Source organism: Neoarius graeffei, chromosome 9 (assembly GCF_027579695.1).
Source record: "Neoarius graeffei isolate fNeoGra1 chromosome 9, fNeoGra1.pri, whole genome shotgun sequence".
In the NCBI taxonomy this organism is placed as follows: domain Eukaryota; kingdom Metazoa; phylum Chordata; class Actinopteri; order Siluriformes; family Ariidae; genus Neoarius; species Neoarius graeffei.
Window position 1 is genome coordinate 7838783 of NC_083577.1, and position 15433 is coordinate 7854215.

Genomic DNA, 15433 nt, shown 5'->3' on the forward strand with positions numbered 1-15433 from the left:
TAGTCAGCTGGGATAGGCTCCAGCTTGCCTGCGACCCTGCACAGGATAAGTGGTTATGGATGGATGGATGGATGGATGCAACCACTTAGCACCACCCCAGGAACTGCTTAAAATACCATACAGACTGCTTATCAACCATCTAACAACTTTGCAGCAACCGTCCTACAGTAAATAACTTCATAATTATGACCGTGGCAACCACTGAGAATACCATACAGACTGCCTAGCAACCACCTGAAACACCAGATCAACCGCCTGGCATAAATAACTTCATAACTATAACCATAAATTCGTAACTACAGCTATAGCAACCACACTCCAGGCAGGGCCGTGTTAACCCTTGCTGAGGCCCTGGGCAGACCCCCCCCCGAGGCCCCATCCCCGCCTGTTGTCAACTGCGCTCAGCAAATTCACCCCCTCAGATGTGCCTGTCTAACTAGACACAGAAACTTAAATAATCACAGTGGCACAATTAGAAATACTATTGAACGATAAACCTTTATATCCATCAACACCTGTTTAATCGAGAAAAAGCAATGGTGAAATAAGCAATTGCATGGTGAAAAACTCCATCAGACATCACGGTTAACAAGTCTGGTTCACTAAAGTTTAGCCTCAAGAAGCCTTTGAATGAGTGAGTCAATGAACAACATGTCAAGAACATAACCTCGGCCTACAACAGTTTCTTTAGTATTCAGAACAAGAACATTCATTTGGTATATAACCGTTCGTTTTCATTTTGGAATCCAGGCGACTTTTAACTTGTGAAAACAAAGAGTGATAACAAAGAAAGAAAAATATCTTGCTTCTCAGAAATAAATCTCAAAATGTTAGGCTATGTGAAACATTTCATCCTTTCACACACGTCATGTCCCAAACAGCAGTGGCACACAGCTTTGCGCATTCAGTTTGACACCCATGGGTCAACTTACAAGGGCACTTTCCTACCCTTCTGGAAAGCGAAGTCATTAATTAAATCATTGAACTCAAGCTGGCGTAGCGTGTGAAGACATGGTGGACAGTGATCATATTGACAATGACGGGTGATTTATGCGACGGGACAAGGTGGGCTTCCTTACGGGTGGTGAAATGCATCAAAAATGTTATCAATATGATCAAAACTTCTGAAAATATCATTTTATATTTTCCGATCTCGCTACCTTCGAGGCCCCCTAGTGGCCGAGGCCCTGGGCAGCTGCCCATGAAGCCCATTAGGATAACCCGTCCTTGACTCCAGGAACCACTTATGGCCCTTTTCCACTACCCTTTTTCAGCTCGCTTCAGCTCACTTCAGCCCGACACGGCTTGCGTTTCGACTACCAAAAAACAGCACGACTCGGTTCGCTTCAGCCCTGCTTAGCCCCTAAAACTCGCACCGTTTTGGAGTGGGGCTGAAGCGAGCCAAACCGAGCCGAGTGAGGCCGGGGGCGTGAGCAGACACTCCCCTGTGCACTGATTGGTGAGGAGGAGTGTCCTCACATGCCCACACACGCCCCGCGAGCACGCTGGGATCTGTAAACACCGCAAACCCGGAAGAAGGAGAATTACGAATTACGAGAATTTCTGAAGCCTTATGCGCCTCGCCTCATCTATACGCTCTTGCCAGTATCTGTTGGCGTTGTCGGTGACAACAAGCCACAGCACCAAGACCAGCAACACTAACGACTCCATGTCCTCCATGTTTATTGTTTACTATCCGGGTCGTGAGACTACCGCTTAAAAGCTCACTGATGTCACTGTTTGCGCTGCTTAACGACGTCACGTGACGTCCACCCACTTTCGCTAACTCCACCCAATGTGTCCACCCACTTCCAGCCAGCACGGTTCAGCGCGGTTGTAGTCGAAATGCAACTCCAACAGCCCCGCTCAGCTCGACTCAGCCCAACTCAGCACGGCACGGCTCAGCCGCGTTTGTAGTGGAAAAGCGGCATTAGAGTACCATACAAACTTTCTAGCAACCATTTAAAAGCCACCTGCCATAAGTTACTTTATAACTTCATAACTATAACCACAGCAACCAATGAAAATACCACAGAAACATAAGATGTTGCTATCAACCACCTCGAACAACATACCAGACAACAGCTTAGCAACTACCTGGTATAAATAACTGTATAACTGTAACTGCAATTTCATAATTATTAACATAGCGACCACTTAGAATACCATAGCAACTACCTAGCAATGGTGTAGCAACCACCGAGAACAACATAGCAGCCACCCGGTATAAATAACTTCCTAACGATGACCATAACAAAGTTTGACTTGGATTGTTTTCCTCAAATGTGAATATTTACATTGCTGATGCATCTTTCCTGTACTCGGAGATCCTGTATCAGGGCTCTCTTTTACATTTTCGAGTGCGCAGTGATTCCAGGTGATTCTTTCACAATCGTAATAACCCAGAGAATGGAATCGTTTTCAGAACTACAGGATTTCATTTTTTTAAATACAATATCGACCGTTTGGAGAAAAACAAACAAACAAAACTACCAATAATGTGCAGGTCTTTCCAGGGGAGAAGTTGGAGGACCTTCATGTACTGTATAATATGGCCGTTTCCATAGTAACCCTCAAAAAATTGGGCTCCTGACATGTCACTAGTTTTCAGTACAGTACAACTTCTGATCAATTTTTTTTTTTCTCCAAGTGCTTTCAGACATTATTTCTGAAGGAAAGCATGAAATGGAACATGTGTTTCTTGTACAAATTGTCTGTAAAGTCACACAGCCTGTTGCTCCCTTAGAAATAATCACGTATTAGTCAGTTTGATGAATCAACATCAGATGGAAAGGTTTTTTTTTTTTCTGATTCTGTTTCACTTTGCACAAATGGAAGCGCGAATGAAAGAGGACAAGCTGGCGTTGTATTCACAAAAACGCATTATTCATTGGTCAAATCCAGCTGTTGAGTCATATCAGGGTAAAATCGTGTTCCCTGTGAAGTCAGCACATTTGGTAGAAGTCTCAGACTGTTCGTCGTGAGCATGTTAACCACATTAATGAAAGATAAACACATCAGGGTCTGATTCAGCCAGACTCAACACGTTCGGTCTCACATGGGTTCTGACCACGATGAACACGGTGTCCGTTCCGTCATTGCGGAAGAAATGAGCAACAGAGGAACACTTAAAAGCGTTCACGTCGAGGCCCATGGGTGATTCACAGCATCCATCAGAGAGATGCGCAGATACGGTGGAAGAAAATAGCACAAAGAAAAGAGAGATACGAGACCGGACATTTTATTATCAGAGATAATCAGGTGTGAGCTCTTCTTAAATCTCTTTCTGAACATATTAAATGTTTTCTTTGATAATTTTACAAAATTATTTTAATCACTTCGATAAATGTTATTCCCAAAGCCTACAGTAATAATACAGACAGTTGAATCATTTCTGTTAGTCCTTTGTTTTTCTGGAAACACCCTGTCCTACTTTCAGAGCCATGATTATTGTTCTTATTTACGACAGAGTATTAGGGCCATGGTAGGGTTAAAAAAAAAAAGGAGCTGAGGAGGGAGGGAAGGAGGGGTGATATTCTGAGAGAATAAACTTTGATATTCGCTGAGGGTATAAAATCAGGCATTTGTGGGAAAAAAAATCAGAAATTACAAGATGAAAAAAATCACAGAATTACAAGAAAAAAACATGGAAAATATCTGTCTATCTATCTATCTACAGTGGTGCTTGAAAGTTTGTGAACCCTTTAGAATTTTCTATATTTCTGCATTAATATGACCTAAAACATCATCAGATTTTCACACTAGTCGTAAAAGTAGATAAAGAGAACCCAGTTAAACAAATGAGACAAAAATATTATACTTGGTCATTTATTTATTGAGGAAAATGATCCGATATTACATATCTGTGAGTGGCAAAAGTATGTGAATCTCTAGGATTAGCAGTTAATTTGAAAGTGAAATTAGAGTCAGGTGTTTTCAATCAATGGGATGACAATCAGGTGTGAGTGGGCACCCTGTTTTATTTAAAGAACAGGGATCTATCAAAGTCCGATCTTCACAACACATGTTTGTGGAAGTGTATCATGGCACGAACAAAGGAGATTTCTGAGGACCTCAGAAAAAGCGTTGTTGATGCTCATCAGGCTGGAAAAGGTTACAAAACCATCTCTAAAGAGTTTGGACTCCACCAATCCACAGTCAGACAGATTGTGTCCAAATGGAGGAAATTCAAGACCATTGTTACCCTCCCCAGGAGTGATCGACCAACAAAGATCACTCCAAGAGCAAGGCATGTAATAGTCGGCGAGGTCACAAAGGACCCCAGGGTAACTTCTAAGCAACCGAAGGCCTCTCTCACATTGGCTAATGTTAATGTTCATGAGTCCACCATCAGGTGAACACTGAACAACAATGGTGTGCATGGCAGGATGGCAAGGAGAAAGCCACTACTCTCCAAAAAGAACATTGCTGCTCATCTGCAGTTTGCTAAAGATCACGTGGACAAGCCAGAAGGCTATTGGAAAAATGTTTTGTGGATGGATGAGACCAAAATAGAACTTTTTGGCTTAAATGAGAAGCGTTATGTTTGGAGAAAGGAAAACACTGCATTCCAGCATAAGAACCTTATCCCATCTGTGAAACATGTTGGTGGTAGTATCATGGTTTGGGCCTGTTTTGCTGCATCTGGGCCAGGATGGCTTGCCATCATTGATGGAACAATGAATTTTGAATTATACCAGCAAATTCTAAAGGAAAATATCAGGACATCTGTCCATGAACTGAATCTCAAGAGAAGGTGGGTCATGCAGCAAGACAACAACCCGAAGCACACAAGTCATTCTACCAAAGAATGGTTAAAGAAGAATAAAGTTAATGTTTTGGAATGGCCAAGTCAAAGTCCTGACCTTCATCCAATTGAAATGTTGTGGAAGGACCTGAAGTGAGCAGTTCATGTGAGGAAACCCACCAACATCCCAGAGTTGAAGCTGTTCTGTACGGAGGAACGGGCTAAAATTCCTCCAAGCCGGTGTGCAGGACTGATCAACAGTTACCGGAAATGTTTAGTTGCAGTTATTGCTGCACAAGGGGGTCACACCAGATACTGAAAGCAAAGGTTCACATACTTTTGCCACTCACAGATATGTAATATTGTATCATTTTACTCAATAAATAAATGACCAAGTATAATATTTTTGTCTCATTTGTTTAACTGGGTTCTCTTTATCTACTTTTAGGACTTGTGTGAAAATCTGATGATGTTTTAGGTCATATTTATGCAGAAATATAGAAAATTCAAAAGGGTTCACAAACTTTCAAGCACCACTCTATCTATCTATCTATCTATCTATCTATCTATCTATCTATCTATCTATCTATCTATCTATCTATCTTTAATAACTTCACTTTGCAAGGTTGGACCAACATCGTCATACTTCAGACGCTAAAGCGGATCTGAGACTTACAGGAAATATAGTCTTTCCTCCTTTATTGTGCAGCATAAAAGATTGTTATCCATACAGGACACTTTCTGATGGAATAAAAACATGTATTCTATTCACTTCTAGCAGGTTTCATTCATTTGGTTTGATAGCATGCAATATTGTTAGCATATTGCTTATCCTGCATGCATTACGTCACTCTACCCAATGGAGAATGAGCATTGAATATGGTTTTTGATATTGCATGGTTGTCAAGACAACACGACATCACACGTCGGAGCTGATGCGTATATTCAATGAGAAACTTTTCTGCTGCGCATGCACGCAGTCATTTCTGTGTTCACCGGGAAAGAGAAATACGCACTGAAAACCCGAAAGGCTACCAGCACTTGATTAGATATTCTTCACACATATTTACAAGAGAAAAACATACCAATGAACATCAAAAAACTGGACAAAAGACACGTCGGAGATGTAAAATTTAGCGAGCGACTGTGACAGTTTATAAACAAACATGGCCACCAGGTTTGCTTCATTAAAAGCGGAAGATTTTGAGAGAATTTTGGCGGCCAGGTCACTCCGTTGTGTGTAGTTGTCGATGTTGATTTTAATAGTAACTCAGTAAATTACACAGGGAAATGAATACTTAAGTCCGAGTGAGAAATAATGTGACGAGCGTGCGTGGAAGAAGAGTCTGGAGACAGAAATCTTAGTTTCTCATTCGTTAGCCTGTGATACATGCTCTTGATAGCACTGCTTTATTAGCATCCGCTAATGCTACCGATAAGCGTTACACTAGCTAGAAGGTGACTTCACTGCTGAGCTCACAGTGCTGAGTCACGGGTAAGCGGGTGGCCTTCGAGAACACTGATATGAAGAGAGTGTGTATGTATAATAATAATGGGCGGCACGGTGGTGTAGTGGTTAGCGCTGTCGCCTCACAGCAAGAAGGTCCGGGTTCGAGCCCCGGGGCCAGCGAGGGCCTTTCTATGCGGAGTTTGCATGTTGTCCACGTGGGCTTCCTCCGGGTGCTCCGGTTTCCCCCACAATCCAAAGACATGCAGGTTAGGTTAACTGGTGACTCTAAATTGAGCGTAGGTGTGAATGTGAGTGTGAATGGTTGTCTGTGTCTATGTGTCAGCCCTGTGATGATCTGGCGACTTGTCCAGGGTGTACCCCGCCTCTCGCCCGTAGTCAGCTGGGATAGGCTCCAGCTCGCCTGCGACCCTGTAGAACAGGATAAAGTGGCTACAGATAATGAGATGAGATGAGATAATGATAATGGCTGGCATATCAGATATATTCCATTCAGCTAGCATGATGTTGAATGAGTCCACTCAATGCCAGCCAGTAATTTAAATAAGTGCTAAAAGATTTTCAAATACAGTTCTCAGAATGCACTGCAGCTGAAAGCACATGATTGTTGTCTCAGAGAATATGTCAGGTTTTGTTTCTGGAATTTTGAAACTCTTTTCTCACTAATTTATGGCTTTATAATCTCAGATAATGTCCGAGTTTTTTTTTTTCTTTTTTCATGTACGTGAATTTTAAATTCGCAGAATACTGTCCCCTCTTTTAGTTCTGTATTTTTTAAAATCTACAGTTGCCCTAATACTCCATCATACTTATTCAATAGAATAAATATTCTTTTTTTTCTTATTATTATTAAAGGACTGTGAATTTAAATATCCCTTGCAAACTAGGGATGGGAATCTTCATCATCAACACGATACGATACGCATCTCGATGCACTGCCAACGATTCGATACATTAACGATTCATGAAATTACCAATGGTAAGATGCGATACGATTTTCCAACCTACTGCGATACAGTGCGATACTGTACGATTTCATTTTAACACAATGCGATGCAGTGAGATTCGATACGATGCGATGCGATGCAGAAGAAAATTATACCATGGAATACATAGTATTTCTCAAGTACTGGCACTTAAAGCATTACCACTGGCTGTGCCTTTTATTTTAAAAAACAGGAATTACACAATTTCAAAATTCAGACCTGAATAATGAACAATTAACTTTCTGCCACATTTTTATGTTAGCCTAAGCAGCTCACGCTGCGTTAAGTTTTTGAAAGAGGTTTAATAAAGAATTAGATTTATACTAATAATAAAAAGAAAAAAGCCATGAGATTTTAGGATAGTGGATCCCATCCAATATAATAAGTAGTAAATTAACAAAAAATTAACCCGTTGACAAAGATTTGTCCAGCTCTCCACCTCGCTTGTAAAAGCCGAAACTTTTCCAAACTATTGATTTAAAGCCAACCGGTGAATGTATCACTTCAGATTCTTCCATGTTTCGCTGGCCGCCTCTGACTCAAAATCTGACCGCTGTTCTTCTGCTGTTTGCTTGGCCCGCCTCTTCGCGCGAGACGAGAGTTGGGCTGAATCAGCCAATGACGGCTGCATAGATAACTCAACCCAGAAACAGGCCAGTTTCTAAAAAGTTAAATAATAGATATTATTCGGTTCGTATCGATGCAGATATTTTAGTCGCGATGCATCTCGATCTCATTCGAATTTTTAACCAATTCAGACGTTTGCCAACCGATGCAACCGCATCGTATGGTTCGCATCGATTCCCCCATGCAAATCGGTGAATCTTCCCAACCCTATTGCAAACCGTGTTGACACAGACAAGCACATTCATTAAACAATACATCATCAAACTATTTATGCCGTCCATCATTGAGTTTTACCATGGAGCTGGCATCCAATAACAAGCTGCCCTTCCTCGGCTTTGAAATCATCAAGAATGGCTGTAAGCTTGATACAAAGGCTTACAGAAAGTCCACAAACACTGGGCTCTTGCTGCATTATCAAAGCCGTGTGGCTCACAGGTATAAGAGATCCTTGTTAAAACCATGCTTCATCGCACCTATTGTCTGTCGTCAACAAAGGAGTACTTTAATGAAGAATGTAATTGTTTGAGAGAAGTTTTTCAAACCTTAAAATATCCAGAAAAGCTCACTGGTTCAACCATTAATCAGTTCTGCTCCAGGATGGCGCAGGAGTCAGGGTTATTATCTGCCGCCAATCAAACTTCTAATGACATGAAGACCATTCATTTTTCCTTGCCTTTTAAAGACCAGAAGTCATCTGACATGGTGAGAAGATAGCTTGGATCTTTGAGTGCTAGACTTAACATCACTTTACTTCCTGTTTACACGAGTCGTAAAATTCAGCAGGAAGTCAAGTTACACGAAGCCAAACCACCGCTGGTTCGCCAACAGAACGTTGTTTATTTAGTTTTGTGTGATACAGACTACACTGTATTGTCAAAAGTATTTGCTGACCCATCCAAATTATCGGAATCAGGTGTTCCAATCACTTCCATGGCCACAGGTGTATAAAATCAAGCACCTAGGCATGCAGACTGTTTTTACAGTTTGGAGCTGGCCCCTTCCTCTTCCAACATGACCGTGCACCAGTGCACAAAGCAAGGTCCATAAAGACATGGATGACAGAGTCTGGTGTGGATGAACTTGACTGGCCTGCACCGAGTCCTGACCTCAACCCGATAGAACACCTTTGGGATGAATTAGAGCGGAGACTGAGAGCCAGGCCTTCTCGTCCAACATCAGTGTGCGACCTCACAAATGTGCTTCTGGAAGAATGGTCAAAAATTCCCATAAACACACTCCTAAACCTTTTGGACAGCCTTCCCAAAAGAGTTGAAGCTATTCTAGCTGCAAAGGGTGGACCGACATCATATTGAACCCTATGGATTAGTCAAGTCAAGTTTATTTCTATAGCGCTTTTAACAATAAACATTGTCGCAAAGCAGCTTTACAGAATTTGAACGACTTAAAACATGAGCTAATTTTATCTCTAATCGATCCCCAATGAGCAAACCTGTGGCAACGGTGGCAAGGAAAAACTCCCTCAGACGACATGAGGAAGAAACCTTGAGAGGAACCAGACTCAAAAGGGAACCCATCCTCATTTGGGCAACAACAGACAGCCTGACTATAATATTAACAGTTTTAACATGAGGACAGTTTCGTTGATGTTATAAACTCTTCATTGATGGAAACTTGAGTGCAAAACTGTTCATGACAACTGCAGTCCTAAAGTTAGCAAGACAACTGTAGTCCTCAGCCATAAAAGCATTACTGTAAGAGTCCAGAGCGTCTTCCAGGTATAACCCTCAACTGTCCTCATGGGGCCGTCCTTCACAGGAGCGGTGTGATAAAACTCCGACCAGACACAGGGCTTAGGATTAGGATTAGGGATTAGGAATGGGATGTCACTTAAGCTCATACGTGAGTCAAGGCAGGTGAGCAAATACTTTTGGCAATATAGTGTATGTTGGATACACCTGCATCTGTACTGATGACTTGAAGAACATTGCCATTGGTCAACACCTTAAGATTGAGCATGGCCTCCTAGACGTCCCTGCGTTGAGCAATCAATTTGTTATTCTACGAAAATGCATTGCGAGGCTGGACTATTTGATTTATGAGATGTTGCTTATCCAAGCAAAAAAGGCAAAATTAAACATCCAGTCTGATTCCGTACGTGCCGAGGTTTTTACTTGATGCACTCTCTTGGGATTTTATAAAAACTTGAACTGACTCTTAATCACTTTCTGAAACGCTGTGTATTTTACTCTGATGATGACGTCAGTGACGTTGAAACATCAGTATATGATATCGCTAGCTTTTACTATTAAATGTATAACAAAAGTTGTCGTCATTAAAATCATTAAACTACACATCAGTTCTCTCTCTCTCTCTCTCACACTCTCTCACACACACCCCAATGTGGCTAATCCTGTCAGTCAGACTGATCTGTAAGGGTTATAAATCACCCAGTGTGACAAAGAGGATAAAAAAAGATATAGCTGCTGTGAAAAAGCTGCTTCACTAACAGGTGTCTCGAATAATTATGCCATTCAGGATGATTCTACAAAATACAACATGGAATCAAATCGATTCATTTTCATCCCTTCACGTGATCTCAGATTATCTCTTAATCAACCCTTAATTTGTACAACCCCGATTCCAAAAAAGTTGGGACAAAGTACAAATTGTAAATAAAAACGGAATGCAATAATTTACAAATCTCAAAAACTGATATTGTATTCACAATAGAACATAGACAACATATCAAATGTCGAAAGTGAGACATTTTGAAATTTCATGCCAAATATTGGCTCATTTGAAATTTCATGACAGCAACACATCTCAAAAAAGTTGGGACAGGGGCAATAAGAGGCTGGAAAAGTTAAAGGTACAAAAAAGGAACAGCTGGAGGACCAAATTGCAACTCATTAGGTCAATTGGCAATAGGTCATTAACATGACTGGGTATAAAAAGAGCATCTTGGAGTGGCAGCGGCTCTCAGAAGTAAAGATGGGAAGAGGATCACCAATCCCCCTAATTCTGCGCCGACAAATAGTGGAGCAATATCAGAAAGGAGTTCGACAGTGTAAAATTGCAAAGAGTTTGAACATATCATCATCTACAGTGCATAATATCATCAAAAGATTCAGAGAATCTGGAAGAATCTCTGTGCGTAAGGGTCAAGGCCGGAAAACCATACTGGGTGCCCGTGATCTTCGGGCCCTTAGACGGCACTGCATCACATACAGGCATGCTTCTGTATTGGAAATCACAAAATGGGCTCAGGAATATTTCCAGAGAACATTATCTGTGAACACAATTCACCGTGCCATCCGCCGTTGCCAGCTAAAACTCTATAGTTCAAAGATGAAGCCTTATCTAAACATGATCCAGAAGCGCAGACGTCTTCTCTGGGCCAAGGCTCATTTAAAATGGACTGTGGCAAAGTGGAAAACTGTTCTGTGGTCAGACGAATCAAAATTTGAAGTTCTTTATGGAAATCAGGGACACCGTGTCATTCGGACTAAAGAGGAGAAGGATGACCCAAGTTGTTCTCAGCGCTCAGTTCAGAAGCCTGCATCTCTGATGGTATGGGGTTGCATTAGTGCGTGTGGCATGGGCCGCTTACACATCTGGAAAGACACCATCAATGCTGAAAGGTATATCCAGGTTCTAGAGCAACATATGCTCCCATCCAGATGACGTCTCTTTCAGGGAAGACCTTGCATTTTCCAACATGACAATGCCAAACCACATAGTGCATCAATTACAGCATCATGGCTGTGTAGAAGAAGGGTCCGGGTACTGAACTGTCCAGCCTGCAGTCCAGAGCTTTCACCCATAGAAAACATTTGGCGCATCATAAAACAGAAGATACGACAAAAAAGACCTAAGACAGTTGAGCAACTAAAATCCTACATTAGACAAGAATGGGTTAACATTCCTATCCCTAAACTTGAGCAACTTGTCTCCTCAGTCCCCAGACGTTTACAGACTGTTGTAAAGAGAAAAGGGGATGTCTCACAGTGGTAAACATGGCCTTGTCCCAACTTTTTTGAGATGTGGTGTTGTCATGAAATTTAAAATCACCTAATTTTTCTCTTTAAATGATGCATTTTCTCAGTTTAAACATTTGATATGTCATCTAAAATCTTCTTAAATCTTGTGTATCTGCTATCTCCCCTTATATTGCTCATTTGATTAATCAGTGTTTTGCTTTAGGCACTGTTCCCATCTCCCTCAAAATTGCTTCAGTTACACCAATACTAAAGAAACCTGGTCTAGATTCTCTTTCACTGTCCAATTACAGACCCATTTCAAATCTCTCTTTCTTAGCTAAAGTAATGGATAGAGTTGTAGCCTCTCAACTTCATACTTTCCTTGCTCATAATGATCTCTATGAACCCTTTCAGTCAGGCTTTCGCAATATGCATAGCACTGAATCTGCTCTCTTAAGAGTTGTTAATGACCTCCTGCTCTCAACTGATGCTGGTCATCTCAATGTCCTTGTTCTCTTGGACCTTACAGCTGCCTTTGACACCGTACATCATGAGAGACTCATTTCCAGACTATCTTCTTTTGGTATTCCTGGCTTAGCTTTATCCTGGTTTCAGTCATATCTAGCAAACAGGCAACAGTTTATTTCTATTGGTGTTCATAAATCATCCACTGCTACTGTTGCTCAAGGTGTGCCTCAGGGTTCTGTCCTTGGTCCCCTTCTTTTTATATTATATGTTTCTCCTGTAGGCCAGATTATTCGTAACCATGGCCTTAACTTTCATTGTTATGTTGATGATATTCAAATCTACATCACTATCACCCCTTCCATAGCCTCTGTTCAGCTGCTAAGGATTTGCATCACTGACCTTAAGCAATGGCTGCATGAGAACTGCCTTAGGCTACATCCACACGACAACGGCAACGAGATGTTATTTAAAAATATATCGCGTCCAAATGGGCAACGATCAGTAAAATATGAGGTCCATATGGCAACGCAACGCTTGCTGAAAACGATGCAATACACATGCCACACCTCTAGGGGCACTGTAAGACGGTCCCTTCGGAGACACCAGAACAATAGAAGAAGTAAGGACGCATGCGCATAAACTATTATACGCGAGACTTCATATTAGTCACAAAGTCAGGAAAATCTGTTCGTAAAATTACGTTATAATGACCAAATACAATGAAAAGTATTTTTCCAGTCTCACCTGTGAAAGGTAATCCCATGTGATCTCGTTTGGACGGCAAACCTGTTGGTACAGTTAAACGCAGCTAATCTTTATTCTCCGCTTTGACCTATCCAATATGGCGGCGAGGATGACGTATGATTCTACGCGGAAGGCAGTGTCTTTAATGGTCCGGAATAAATTGAATGCTACACGTTGATGGATTAATTTGCTCCTCCTCCTTTTTGAGGAATGTATTGTCGGACTTAAACCAACATCTGAAGAGGTGAGATCGCTCCTTTTTTTCCCTATTTTTGCTGGCGGGATTGACTCTGCCCTAAGGGCAGAGTCTCTCTCTCTCTCTCTCTCTCTCTCTCTCACTTTGCACCATTACACAATAAATATTCACAGTGAAAATATTTTGTAAACGCGTTTCATGAACCAAGTTATAGGATTTGTTGACAACTCGCATCGAGTTCGTTACACTTCTACCCGGCGTGAAGCACATGTGGTTGTGACGTCATCATAAACAAATCCGTTCTACTCATCCAGACGACTTCACAACGGCAACGTTGCCAGATCTTTCCACTCTGGAACCCGTTCTCAAAAAGATTGCGTTTTGGGCACCCAAAACGCCGGTGCCGTGTGGACACCAGGCCTAAACGATAAGCAATTGTATCGGAGTCACCTGAATCCGTTGCCGTGTGGACAGGGCCTTAAACTTAATGCTGGCAAAATGGAGGTTCTATTAGTAGGTACCAAAAGACAGGTTCATAATTTCTCCAGTTTTACTATTGATGTTGATGGTGTGTCTATTCATCCTTCCCAAGTTATAAAAAACCTTGGAGTTATCTTTGACTCCACCCTTATGTTTGAACCCCATCTTAAACTAATTACTAAGAATGCTTTCTTTCACCTCCGCAATATTGCACGTCTCCACCCTTTTCTCTTGGAAACTGATGCCAATATGTTGGTCAATGCATTTATTTTTTCTCGTCTTGATTATTGCAATTCTCTCTTTTATGGTCTCCCTGCCACATTGCTCAATCGCCTGCAGTACATCCAAAACTCAGCAGCTAGAGTCCTCACACTCACCAAGTGCACTGCTCACATCACTCCTGTTTTACAGCAACTGCACTGGTTGCCAGTTATCTCTCGGATCAAATACAAAATCCTGCTTTTAACCTATAAAGCTCTTCATGGTTTCGCTCCTTCCTATCTCTGTGAGCTAATTCATTTGTACTGTCCCTCCTGCTCCCTCAGATCTTCTGTCTGTGGACTTCTGACTGTCCCACGTTTTAAACTGGCATCTATGGGTGACAGATCATTTAGTGTTGCTGCTCCTAAACTTTGGAACTCGTTACCACAATCACTTCGTGACTGTTCCACTCTCTCTTCCTTCAAAGCCAACTTGAAAACTTTTCTCTTTACCTCACACTATTCTTCCTTGTGTTTTTTTTTTTTGGTGGTAATTCTTTTGTAAAGCGTCCTTGGGTTTGTGAAAGGCGCTATATAAATTGAACTTATTATTATTATTATTGGGGCGCCTCACAGCAAGAAGGTCCTGGGTTCGAGCCCCGGGGCTGGCGAGGGCCTTTCTGTGTGGAGTTTGCATGTTCTCCCCGTGTCCGCGTGGGTTTCCTCTGGGTGCTCCGGTTTCCCCCACAGTCCAAAGACATGCAGGTTAGGTTAACTGGTGACTCTAAATTGACCGTAGGTGTGAATGTGAGTGTGAATGGTTGTCTGTGTCTATGTGTCAGCCCTGTGATGACCTGGCGACTTGTCCAGGGTGTACCCCGCCTTTCGCCCGTAGTCAGCTGGGATAGGCTCCAGCTTGCCTGCGACCCTGTAGAAGGATAAAGCGGCTAGAGATAATGAGATGAGATTATTATTATTATTATTATTATTATTGTCCCAATTTTTTTGAGATGTGTTGTTGTCGTGAAATTTAAAATCACCTAATTTTTCTCTTTAAATGATACATTTTCTCAGTTTAAACATTTGTGTCATCTATGTTCTATTCTGAATAAAATGTGGAATCTTGAAACTTCCACATCATTGCATTCTGTTTTTATTTACAATTTGTACTTTGTCCCAACTTTTTTGGAATCGGGGTTGTAGCTCGAAGTTCATTTTAGCAGCTTACAGCTACAAAAAAAAAAAAATGCCACAACTCAAAACACATGGCGTGTTTGAGTCACTTCCCAGAGTCAGGCTGATTCAGAATCGAGTCACTTTCTCGCTGCAGTTGAAGTGCACCAGAGTTCACATGGAAGCAGAGAGTGAGATGAGATTTCACTCAGACGCTCTCAGACTGCTGGTTTGCGATCGCTGTGTTCTCATCACTCAGAAGGAAAACACACGCACACACACAGGTTTAATCGAGCGCTGCACAGGTCCACTGAGAGCACTCGAAGAAGGAACATCTTTAGACACCTTAAGACTGAAAGAAAGATAAGGAGCTGATAATAATAATCAGATTCTTGTATCTACA

At 41.7% G+C, this 15433-nt stretch overlaps 1 protein-coding gene across 1 annotated transcript in view; it reads left to right on the forward strand.

Moving 5' to 3' along the window:
* cps1 (carbamoyl-phosphate synthase 1, mitochondrial) overlaps positions 1-15433 on the forward strand; it is a 250918-nt gene that overhangs the window by 160461 nt on the left and 75024 nt on the right. The window lies entirely within an intron of this gene.